Source organism: Quercus robur, chromosome 11 (genome assembly GCF_932294415.1).
Source record: "Quercus robur chromosome 11, dhQueRobu3.1, whole genome shotgun sequence".
Classification (NCBI taxonomy): Eukaryota; Viridiplantae; Streptophyta; class Magnoliopsida; order Fagales; family Fagaceae; genus Quercus; species Quercus robur.
The window spans coordinates 37,887,629-37,898,805 of NC_065544.1; the positions used below are offsets into that span (position 1 = coordinate 37,887,629).

The 11,177-nt window shown below is 33.3% G+C and overlaps 1 pseudogene; it reads right to left on the reverse strand.

Moving 5' to 3' along the window:
- Positions 1-251: 251 nt before the first annotated feature.
- Positions 252-10,663, reverse strand: LOC126704999 (PI-PLC X domain-containing protein At5g67130-like; annotated as a pseudogene).
- Positions 10,664-11,177: the final 514 nt, after the last annotated feature.

Genomic DNA, 11,177 nt, shown 5'->3' on the forward strand with positions numbered 1-11,177 from the left:
GACACCCGACCCTTCAAGGTAGTCATCATCATATCCATCTTCTCCTTCATCGTCTGTATCTCTTGCGCCATGAGCAACGCGCTGACTTCCAGCTCGGAGGGACGACTGGTATCCTGTTGGTCTCGTCTATTGATGGCATTACTCTCCTCTTGGTCGTCCTTTTCTTGGTGATCATTCGTCGGGGGACAATGGTCGTTGCGTTTGTCCCTGCTTTGTCCGTCATTCTGATCATTTGACTCCTAATCATTCTGCTACTCCAACTGTCGTTCCAACTCGTGGTTTCGCTGAGTGAGCCGTTCAACCACTGTGGCAAGGGTTTGCACCTGCCTTTCCAGTGCATTGGGCAAGTCCCCGATCTCTTGGTTGGTAGTGGCCATCAATCGTGTCAAGGTCATACAATTCTTAGTCCTTGAAACGACGATATAGCTTATCACTCGTTCCCCACAAACGGTGACAATTGATGAATTGCTAAAATCGTCAGTGAGTTGTAGGCCCCAATCATGCCAATGGATACCTGTGAAGTAAGAACCAAAGGACCAAACAAAAGTCACCGGTGTGGTACCAGCCAAGAACCCTCTGAAAGTCAAGTCAGTAAATGAGAAATCTCTAAGAACTCTATAGTGAGAGAGTTAGGGATTTTTTGCGTATCTAAGAAAAAAGGAGGTCTGATGCTTATTTAGTGTTGAGTAATGAATCAAAATTCCTTCAAAGTAGGGATTTTTCCTTGTTGGGAGGGTCTAGTATTTAGGGTTTCCAAGATTTTAGGGTGTCTTTCCATATAAGGGAGATATGGGTGAGTAATGGGGTTCTTGTGCATGTTACGCAAGATGTTTCCATGTATAGGTATTCGTGAGGACCAAGCTAGGCCATGTTGGACTCATCGGCTTTTTCACCCTGTTGGCCCTTTCACCCCATCGTCCCTTTCATCCCGTCGGCCCATGGCCTTCCTTCGCTTGAGGATCTCTCATCAACTTAGAAAGGTGCCCATTGGGTTTTATTGTGGCATCACCGCTTTCACTATTGTCGTTTTGGGTCCTCCATCCGTTTCTATAGAGTTGAGGGACCCGTAGGCGCCGTCAGCTTTCTTGCTTGGTGCATTTAGGAATAATTAATTCTTTGTCAAAAATACTCCTATCAGTTTTAAATAATTTATTTATTTAAGACAAACATGATTTTCGTCACAATTTTTTAGTACATATGATATTGCATATAGCCATATACAAAGACTGTCTCTCAGCAAGCAAATTTAGCGGCATTTATGTCCTGCTTCTACAGATGCAAGGGTAACAACAGCCTACTAACACGCTCCAAATTTCACATTTTGCTGCGCTCAATACAATAATCAACTTCTAATAAGTAGTTACTTCAGAAATTGTAATAGGCCTGTATTCATGAGCTCTATATATATGCAAAGTTGAAAGGGAAAACGATTATCTCCATTTCAAATCTTTGTCCATTGGTCCATTTTATAGGCCAAATTAGGTTTCACAAGCATACAATCTGTCACGTCATTTAAAATTTTAAATAATATAACAGTTTGGACACTGTTAAATCCCGTTAATAAAATGGAGATAGATCACAACCAAAGTTAAAGTTGTTAGTTTCTTCCAAACCTTGCATTTGGAAATGTGTTCACACCCGCAAACTAAATGACCATTTGCTTCATCTACAGCTTCCGGGGCTCCACCACCATCACTCCTCTGAAATGTTCACATGCATACAAATACAATTTCATGGTAAATATATTTATGTAAATTACAATGATACATAATTAATCGTGTGAATCCATAATAGATATGCTGTGTAATGGAGAGATGTAAGAATATATCATATCAGACCTTGTAAAAATCAACAGCAATGAAATTAGGCCATCGATTATCAGCAGCTAGAGAACAAGAGTTTACCAAGTTGAGTGTCGGAGCCGAATTATCATTGCAAGCTATAAATACGTTTGGTTCAGTACGAAAACTAGTGACCTTGTCGTTGTGTTCAAGATAGCTGAGTCTGCATGGTTTATGCACGGAGAAGCATTGATTCCTTCATCCCCAACTGTAATTTAATTCGAGCCCATCAAACTTCCTTTAGCATATAAAAAAATAAAAAAAGATAAATTGTATTTTTTTTTTTATCTCTCAAATATATATACGGTATGTTTAACATTGATCCCTCCTTTTTAAAATGTTCAGTTTTAGTACATTCATATTTTTTAAAGGTTAAAGTGTAAACTACACGTCTAAAATTTGAAGTTTAGAATTTGAATTTTACTCTTGGAAGTTATATTTTGTTTGCATCAACAGTTATTTCGTTATAATGATTATAATTTATTATAATTATATGTAGGGCTGTACACGGTACCGTGTAGCCGGTTTTGGGAGGCTTTTTTGCACCGCACCTACAAGGGTGGTTTTCTCTCATCCCTAATTGAACCTCACCTGTGGAGGGTTGGGAACCGGTTTGCATAAGGTGCGGTGCAAGATACCGGTTTGGTGTGGTTAGTTTGGTTAATTCCTCATTTTTTCAGGTACTAAACACAATGCAATTAATAACCCCAAACCATATCATGCTCATTAAAAAAACCCAAATATTCTATAAAATAAAATAAAATAAAAAAGAAAGAAAACTACAAACAATTAACTACTAACATATTCACAATCTTTTCTCAAACATAACCCATTTCCCATCACAAAAAACCCAAATAAAAAACTAAACCAAACCCATAAAAGATCAAACAAACACCATTGAAAATAAATTACATAAACAAACCTAGTAGAAAGCATTGCATTTGTAAGGAGAAGCATCTGAACTCTAAAGTCAAAACATCACTAGAAACTGATGGAAGATGAGAGAGAGAGAGAGAGAGAGAGAGAGAGAGAGAGAGAGAGAGATGTGAAGGTTTTGTTGCTGGGATTGGGGGCCTGGGAGAGGGAGAGAGAGAGAGAGAGAGGAGATGGGTAAATAATCATAGGGTTTAAAATTAAACGTCGTCGTTAGTGGCTTACAATAGTTTTTTTTTTTTTTTTTTTTTTTTTTTTTTTTTTTTTTTTTAATCTGACAATGAAACGACTTCGTTTTGGAGATGATATTAAAAGTTAATATCAGGTACTAAAACGACGTTGTTTTAGTGCCATATTTTATATATACATATATATATATATAAATTAAAAAAAAAAAAAAAAAACCTAACTTTTTTTCTTAGCTTACCCAGTGTTGTTTTCTTATTCTTCTTCTACCTTGCTTCTTTAGCTTTCATGTCTGCTTTCAGTTTTCTTCTCTTTACACTGCTACGTATATTTTAAAATATAGTGTGTGTATATATATACTGGTGCGGTGCGGTTTCTTGTCAGAGTGCAAAATAGCCACCGCTCGCCACACTTGTAGTCTTTGGTTCGCCCATATTGTCGTCGATCACCGCGCTAGACACCTATGGTGAGGCTTGAAAGCGGTCGAATCAGTTCGGCGCGGGCCGGCTTCATTGGCACTGGTCAGATTTTGAACAGGCTATTCATATGTGATGTCAATTATGGATTAAAAATTAAAAAAACAAAACAAAACAAAAAAAAACAAAAAACAAAAACAACAACAACAAAAACACCAATTACAACTTGTTACTCAACCTTTATTGTAAAATTATTGTGAAAATAACACAAAGATGATCATATTTCAAGTTTATTTCAGTTGGGTTTAAACAAAATTTAGGATCAAGGTGTTCAAATTTTTATTTTAGGGGTCAAAACAATTTTTTTTTTTAATTTTATATATAAAAAAAAAATTAGACCAGGTCAAGGGGTTCAACATTTTTTTTTTGGGCTGGCTATAGAGCCACCCCTGATCAACAACCCTTTTGTTATTATTTTCCGTTAAATATACATAAACTTGACACACATGTTTAGTTTGCCCAATAAAATGATGCCATGTTATTCTCATTATACCATGTGTCATTATTTTATTGGATAAATTAAATACACGTGGCAAACTTATGTGACACTTAACAGAAAATATAGATGAAAGAGTTGCTGATGCAAGCAAAATATAACTTCTAAGTGTAAAATTCAAATTCTAAAAATTTTGGGTGTAAAATCCAAACACTTTAAACTTTAGGGGTGTAGGTTGCATTTTAGCATATTTTAAAATGTAGTAATTTATTCATTTTGTCTATTTTCAAAATTTATGTGATTAATGAAATATACTAAGATGTCTCATATTTAAAGGATCAAAATTGAACCAACCCCATATTTAAAGTATCATAAAATCAAATTGACCCCATATTTTAAAAGAACAAAAATGCAAGAAAGAAATAAATGGAAAATAAGGGAGTAAAATGATATATTTTAAAATTTTAGAGAACCAAAATCGAAGTTTATAAGTTTGAGAGACCAGAATTTGAACAGGACCTAATAAAAATGTATTCTTAGTCCTCTGAAATTTCACAAAAGGAGAAGAAAGTTGGGCTTACATTGGTTTTCTACAATGTAATTCCACTGATAGGAAATCCCTTCGGATGCCTCCTTAGTAGAGTTTGAAGTGAAAAGTGAAAACAAGTAAGCGCTGATTTTTCTGGACCATAGAATCAACTGTTGGCCAATCTCCACCTTTTTTTGGCATTTGAGAAACTGGGAACCAGAATTTCCTCAGGCCAGCAGCATCAAACACCTTACTCACACCAGTTGGTGATACAACATGGTCCTCAATCATAATGGTGACCATCTCATTTGGATTTTTTTGGAGATATAATTGAACCTCTTTGAGAACATTAATGGCGGGTTGCTCGGTAATCAACCAAAGACAAATAAACTTAACAGAGAAACTAAGAAATGAAAATTTCAAATACAATTTCCATGCTTTTTGGACAATCATGCAATACTTGATTTTCTGAGCTGTGGAACAAAACTTAGGACTATATATTGAAATTTTGAAATGACTCAGTTGTTTCTGTATTGATATCTCTGATGTGGTTTCCACTTTCCAGATACTATTTAGACACTTACATAAGGGCGGCCCAACAAAATTTGGGGCCTAAGACAAAAAATTTATATGGGGTCTTTTTATATGTAAACATTAATTAAATAAAATTATATAATAATAATTAAATTAAGACTAATTTGATGTAAATACAGAAATTGATGAATAATACTAGCTAAACTAAGGTTAATTTCAAATAAAAGATTGAATATTATAGTTAAATCAAAATGAACTTACTTTAACTTGGATATATGACTATGCATAGTTAAGTACAGTTGTAATCTAAATTTTAATTTTATATATTCTTTTTAAGAGAAAGAGATAGATAGATAGATATTATTTGGTGTGTGGCTTAGTAGGAGATTAGTCATCATTGGTGATTTATCACATTTGCAGCATTTTATTTGAAACATCTTAGGGTTTCAATTGGGTTAAATTTTTATTGGTCTCCTATTTTAAAAGCCTTGTTAGAAATGAAAAAAAAAACTAAAAATACTACAAAATGTTCACAATAAATGTGATTATGACTGTAATTGATGAATTTCAACAACTTAATTTATTTGTGTTTGAATTACTTTTTTATGTAATTGGTGATATGTCAGTTAAATCTATAATAAATTTTATGGTATTTTTAGTACCACTCTTAAAAAAAAGTACCAATTATTTAAAAAATGTTATATTTTTATAAAATTTTTGGTCTTTTACTAAGGGAAAAAATTGCCAAACAGACTATTTCTGGGAAAAAATTAGGCGCGTGGCACGCGTTCAAAGTTATTTAGTAAGTTGGATTGTTTTGGAAAGTCGAGTTTAGCAAACTCGACTTTGGGCTGGAAAATGAACACTATAGTGGTGTTTTTTTAGTGGCTATAGCAGCGTTTATAGAAAACGCCACTATAGGGAACCTATAGTGGCATTTTTGACAAACCCCACTAAAAAAAACGCCACTATTGTGTCTGTTTTCAAGCCCAAAGTCGAGTTTGCCAAACTCGACTTTAAAAAAGTGTCCAACTTATTAAATAATTTTGAACACATGCCACACGCCTAATTTTTTCTCAGAAATAGTCTGTTTGGCAATTTTTTCCTTTACTAAGTAAGATGGGCCTTCTTTTAGTAGGAAATTTTTTTATTTGTTGTGAGCCTTAGGCCTAGGTCTAAGTTGCCTAGGCCTTGAGCCGGCATTGACTTACATAGGCTGTAAAGTTGTTGCACGATCCGTGACATAACCAGATTTCGTTGTGGAATTCATACATATCCAGCATTAAGCCTCTGACGCCATTCTGCAAGAGAAAGATATTTACGCGTGTTAATGCTGAAAAAAAAAAAGCATAGTGAATTTGGTATGATGTCAAAACTCGAATTGCAATTCTCGAGTTCACAATCAAGTGAGCTCGAGATCGGTCTCGATATCGTGATTTGTGAATATGCTTGATCAAGTAATAAAAGACAATTAAAATCTAGATAGAAGATTTTTATTTTTTATTTTTTTAATCTGAAAATATAAATTATATTTTAACCTAATCTAAGTATATAAGTGTGTGAAGTTTTCCCATCGAGACTTGAATTCTGGCTCTTACCTTTTGATCCTATAAGAACTTGACCACCATGTCAAGAATGCATAGTGATGAGATTGAAGGTTTTTTTTTTTTTTTTTTTTTTTTTGAGAATGTGATTTTTGTTTTCATTCATTCAAACAATGTCTCGATTAAGTTTCTTTATTTAATTATATCTTTAAGCTCTATCCTTGAAGGAAACATCATCTCCATGTATCTTAAGATTTTTTTTTTTTTTTTTTTTTAATTTTGTGGTGAAAATTTATTATCATTAATTTAATGGTGTATTCAATATTACCTCATTTCACCAAATAAATATAATAACTGGTTTAATCCGATTATTGTAATTTTAGTTTATGCCAAAAAGTATGGGGAATCTTTTTTTTTTTTTTTTTAATTACAAAGGTAGTATCAACTATCAAATTTAATTTGAGCAAAAAAAGACTATCAAATTTAATTATTAGTTTTCTTTAATTGAAATATGGTTAAGTCACCTTATTTTTATTGAAAGTCCTATAAATCTGAAGAAAAAAATGTTTATGAAAGTTGTTGATAAACATAATTAGTTACTATTCTGATTGCTAATAAACTTTCTATTTATCATAATTTTCAATTATAGGAGGATCAACTATAGTTCATTTCATAAATGAGCAATTTTGTCAAGCACATTATAGTTTGGGAAAGGGGATGGGGGGGGGGGGGTGGTGGCATGGTTTTTAAACCTGGACTGGACCGTACAGTTCAACCAAATTAACCGTGAACCGCTCACTGTTACGGTTCTTTAAACCATAAGAACCTCTTTGTGCCAAAAAAGCATGAAACCGCTTAAACTGCAGTTAGACCGTACGGTTCCGAGAACCGTAGCCGGTTTTTGCGATTCATACAGTTTCGATCTAAAACAAATTTATAGCCTTAAACCACATAGTGCTAGGATATATACCGACCAGAAAACAGATATCAACCGTGAAAGAATTTGAAAAAAAAGCTACATTACTAGTGTGGATCATGGCAACGCTTTGCCTTGATAGATCGATTCTCATTTTTTCCTTTTATTTCTTTCAGCTTCTTAAAGTTGTTTTTTACTTCTTCTTTGCCCCTTTATTTCACTTGTTTTTTCTTTCTCTGGGCTGCATTTACGTTTCTGACTTCTTCTCTCTCTATCCCTTTAGTTTCATTTGCTTCCTTTCTTTGGGTTGCTTTTAGCTTTTAGGTTTGTGATGGACAGCTAGGCATGTGTGTCTTGGGATTCTAATTTAAGAATTTACTTTTCAGCTTTTCAGTGCTATAACTAAGTCCCTTACCTTTAATATAAGTTTCTGAAACGAGTTTTTAGCTCTTCGGACCATGGGAACTGGGAAGAGTTGGGCTTGACATTAATATCATGTAAATGGGCTTGACTAGAAGGTGGGGCTCAAGGCTCAAGACTTATGTAAATGGGCTTGACATTGAGGTTCAAGGTTTTGGGCTTGATAATGTCATAATTAAGCCTGGTTATTAATATTATGTAAATGGACTTGACATTGATAAATTATTAGATATTAACTAAAATATAGATTTATAGTTTTAATTGGACTATTTTAGTTAATATTTTTTTTTTAATTTGCACCAAATTAATATATTTATTTATATTTAAAATAATTATTATATTAATTATGACGTCATCATGGTTCGACCCCAATTCAACCTCGGTTCAACCTCAAACACCTTGAACCTCTTCCTTTTACGGTTTAATGAACGATCTGGGTCTGAAAACCATTAGGGGTGCCGTGGATTGGGTTCGGATGTGTTTATGTTCCACCCACCACTCGCCTTAAATAGTTTGGGTTCAAAAACACATCACCCATTGCTAATTGTTAACACTCAAGAGAATTCAACTAGCTAGTTCTTTCTAATAAGTGGTAGGTGCAGTTAATTTTGCGGGCATGGCACAACAATGACAAAGGGCTATCAACGTACTTTTCTATCTAATTAGGTCAAGTGTGTCAAATTTCCATGTGAAAAACCCAACACTCAAGGTGTGTTTGTTTGGAGGGTGGATGGAAAACTTTTTTGGAGCGTGCGTTTGGTTGAGTGGGGAGGAAGAAAAATAAATAGTGGGACCCAGATATTTACTCCCCGAGCCCACCAAAAATTTTTCTCACCAAAATGAGGAGAAAACTAAAGTGAGAAAATTGAGCTGCTTAATGGATGAAAATACTCATGTGCACTTGCACATAGGGCTTCATCCGTACGTTGCTCTTCTTCACTTTTTTTTTTCTTTCCTCCTGGACGTTGCTTCTTCTTCTTTTTTTTTTTCTTTTTTCTTGGACATTACCTCTTCTTTCCTTTTTTTTTTTTTTTTTTTTCTTTTGATTTACTGGGCAAGCTTTGTCCAGTGTACATTGCTCATATTCTTTTTTTTTTCCTTTTGCTTTCTTTTGTGTTATTTATTTATTTATTTATTTTGTGGTTTTGTTTTTTTTTTTTTTTTTGTTTAGATGTGACTTTTTTTTTTCTAGACATGATTTTTATTTTTAAATAAATTTAGGCGATTGTTTTTTTTTTTTTGGTTGTTTTTCACTTTTTAGGTTTTAATTGTGCATCATTTTTTTAACAAGACTATGAGTCAATTTATACAAACTCATTTTTTCCATCCCTTTACTTTTCCACTCCCAACCAAACAAAAAGGAGGGAAATTAAAATTTTTTCTATCCTCCCACTTTTCCACCCCTCCAACCAAACGGACCCTCAAATTGAAATAATTGGGTTGCAAAAAGCTTCATCTGCCATTGACTACCACATGGCATTGAAATTGATTGCAACTCATTAGGTTGACCTCAATCAAGCAAGTAGGTTGGATTTCACAGGTATTTAGATAGTTTTAAGGGGAAGTGGTATATTTATTTTCAATGAGGTACTTTAGTTTTTAGTTTTTAACATAATCTAAGCCATTTACTTTCCCATAGACAACAAGATTTTATTTTTAGCAAATTGCTTAAAAATTATTTTACTTCTTTGTCCCGTATACATGTATGTTCATTTCTTTTTCCATCAAGAAAAGTGGTGAATGGGTTTGGCTTATCTCCAGTACTTTTTTAACTAGAAGTCTACTTTTATTTTAAATACACAATGACAAGTGGTAGTGAGTTATAGAGGTTTAAAGCCTGTATTGTATATCCAAGAGTTAGGCTCTTTTGGATATACACCACTGTTAGTTTCTTTAAAACCTTCTCCCCTCTCCCCTTGTATGTGTGTGTTAAAATACTTAGTATTCTCAACCAAAAAAAAAAAAAAAAAAAAAAGTGTTAGTGAGTTTTAATCTCCACCTTTTATTTAGTTAATGGGTGATGTGTTACTTTCTCACTAAAACAAAATGAGATTTCAATTAAAAAAGTATTAGAAGTAAGTCAAACCCGTAGTGAATAGGCTCATTTTCCCTTTCACGGCAAGGGTTTTGAATTATTCTCAATTACTCAAACTAGGTCAACCTATCATTCTAAACAAAGGGTATGCCACCATGCCTTGATAGGGTCATTTGCCACCCTCTCCTACTTTTTTTTTTTTTTTTTTTCTTTTACTAGAAAATTATGTTAACTTTATGATAAACCAAGGAAAACATTACTACATACATCAAGCTGATTGGTAATGGGGTCCTCTTGATTTGGGGGAACCAAAAGCACATTGCCTGTTCCTGAGGTCATTCCTAGTTTAGCAAATGCGTTGTGTGTCACCAGCCACGAGTAGTACCTATTAAACGGCAGTCCCTTTACCTGCCCAAAAAAACTCTACAATAGTATCTCACAACAATAAAACTAAGTACACAACAAAATTCATAATAATTTTACGACGTTTTCAAATTAGTCTATCAGCATATGTGAGGTGGTATGCTGATTTGGAAATGTTCTACAATTCTTATGAATTTTTGTTGTGCTCACGGAAGAACTCATTTCACAAACAAACCCAAAAAAAAAAAAAAAAAAATCATTGACAAGAAAATTAGTATAAAATTATGAATGATATGATATAAAGGATAGCAATTAATACTAAAAGGATAAAATTTAGTTACAGTTTTTAAAATGTTGTACTAATTAAATCAATATATATATAAAAGCAGAGACCTCATGCGAGAGTGTATGAGGTCTTACCAAGTGGCGCTCTAACTTTGCATTTAGCATTTTTTTTACCTCTTTCATTAAGTTTTTCTATATTAATACGTGCTATAATGATCCCAAGCATTTTTACTTTTCAGTTTTCTATTAAAAAGTAAGAATACATAATTTGATCGATTCACCAATATTTCATACTTTTTTTTTCTTTTTTGATGAAGTTTCATACTTTTCTCACAACCAATAATTTTGAGAAAAGTTTGTGTTCTAGAAATTTTCTTAGCACAATCCTTCAGATGGTCCTGTTATTTTTTCAAAGAAGACCTTTTTTTTTGAAGAAATTGTTTAATGCAATCCTTCTATGTACAACTCTCTCTTCTACCCTTTCCCTTCCCTTACTTTTTCCTCCCTTCTTTCCTTTTCATCTCCCTTACAACCAAATAGGATATTAGTTTTCAAATTCAGCTAATAAAAAAAAGTGTTTTGAGGATATTAATAAAAAGAGTTTGAATTTGGTAAGATGGGGTGTAAAATTCATATTTTACACCATCCAATAAGAGATGTTACATCTGCTTTTTACTTA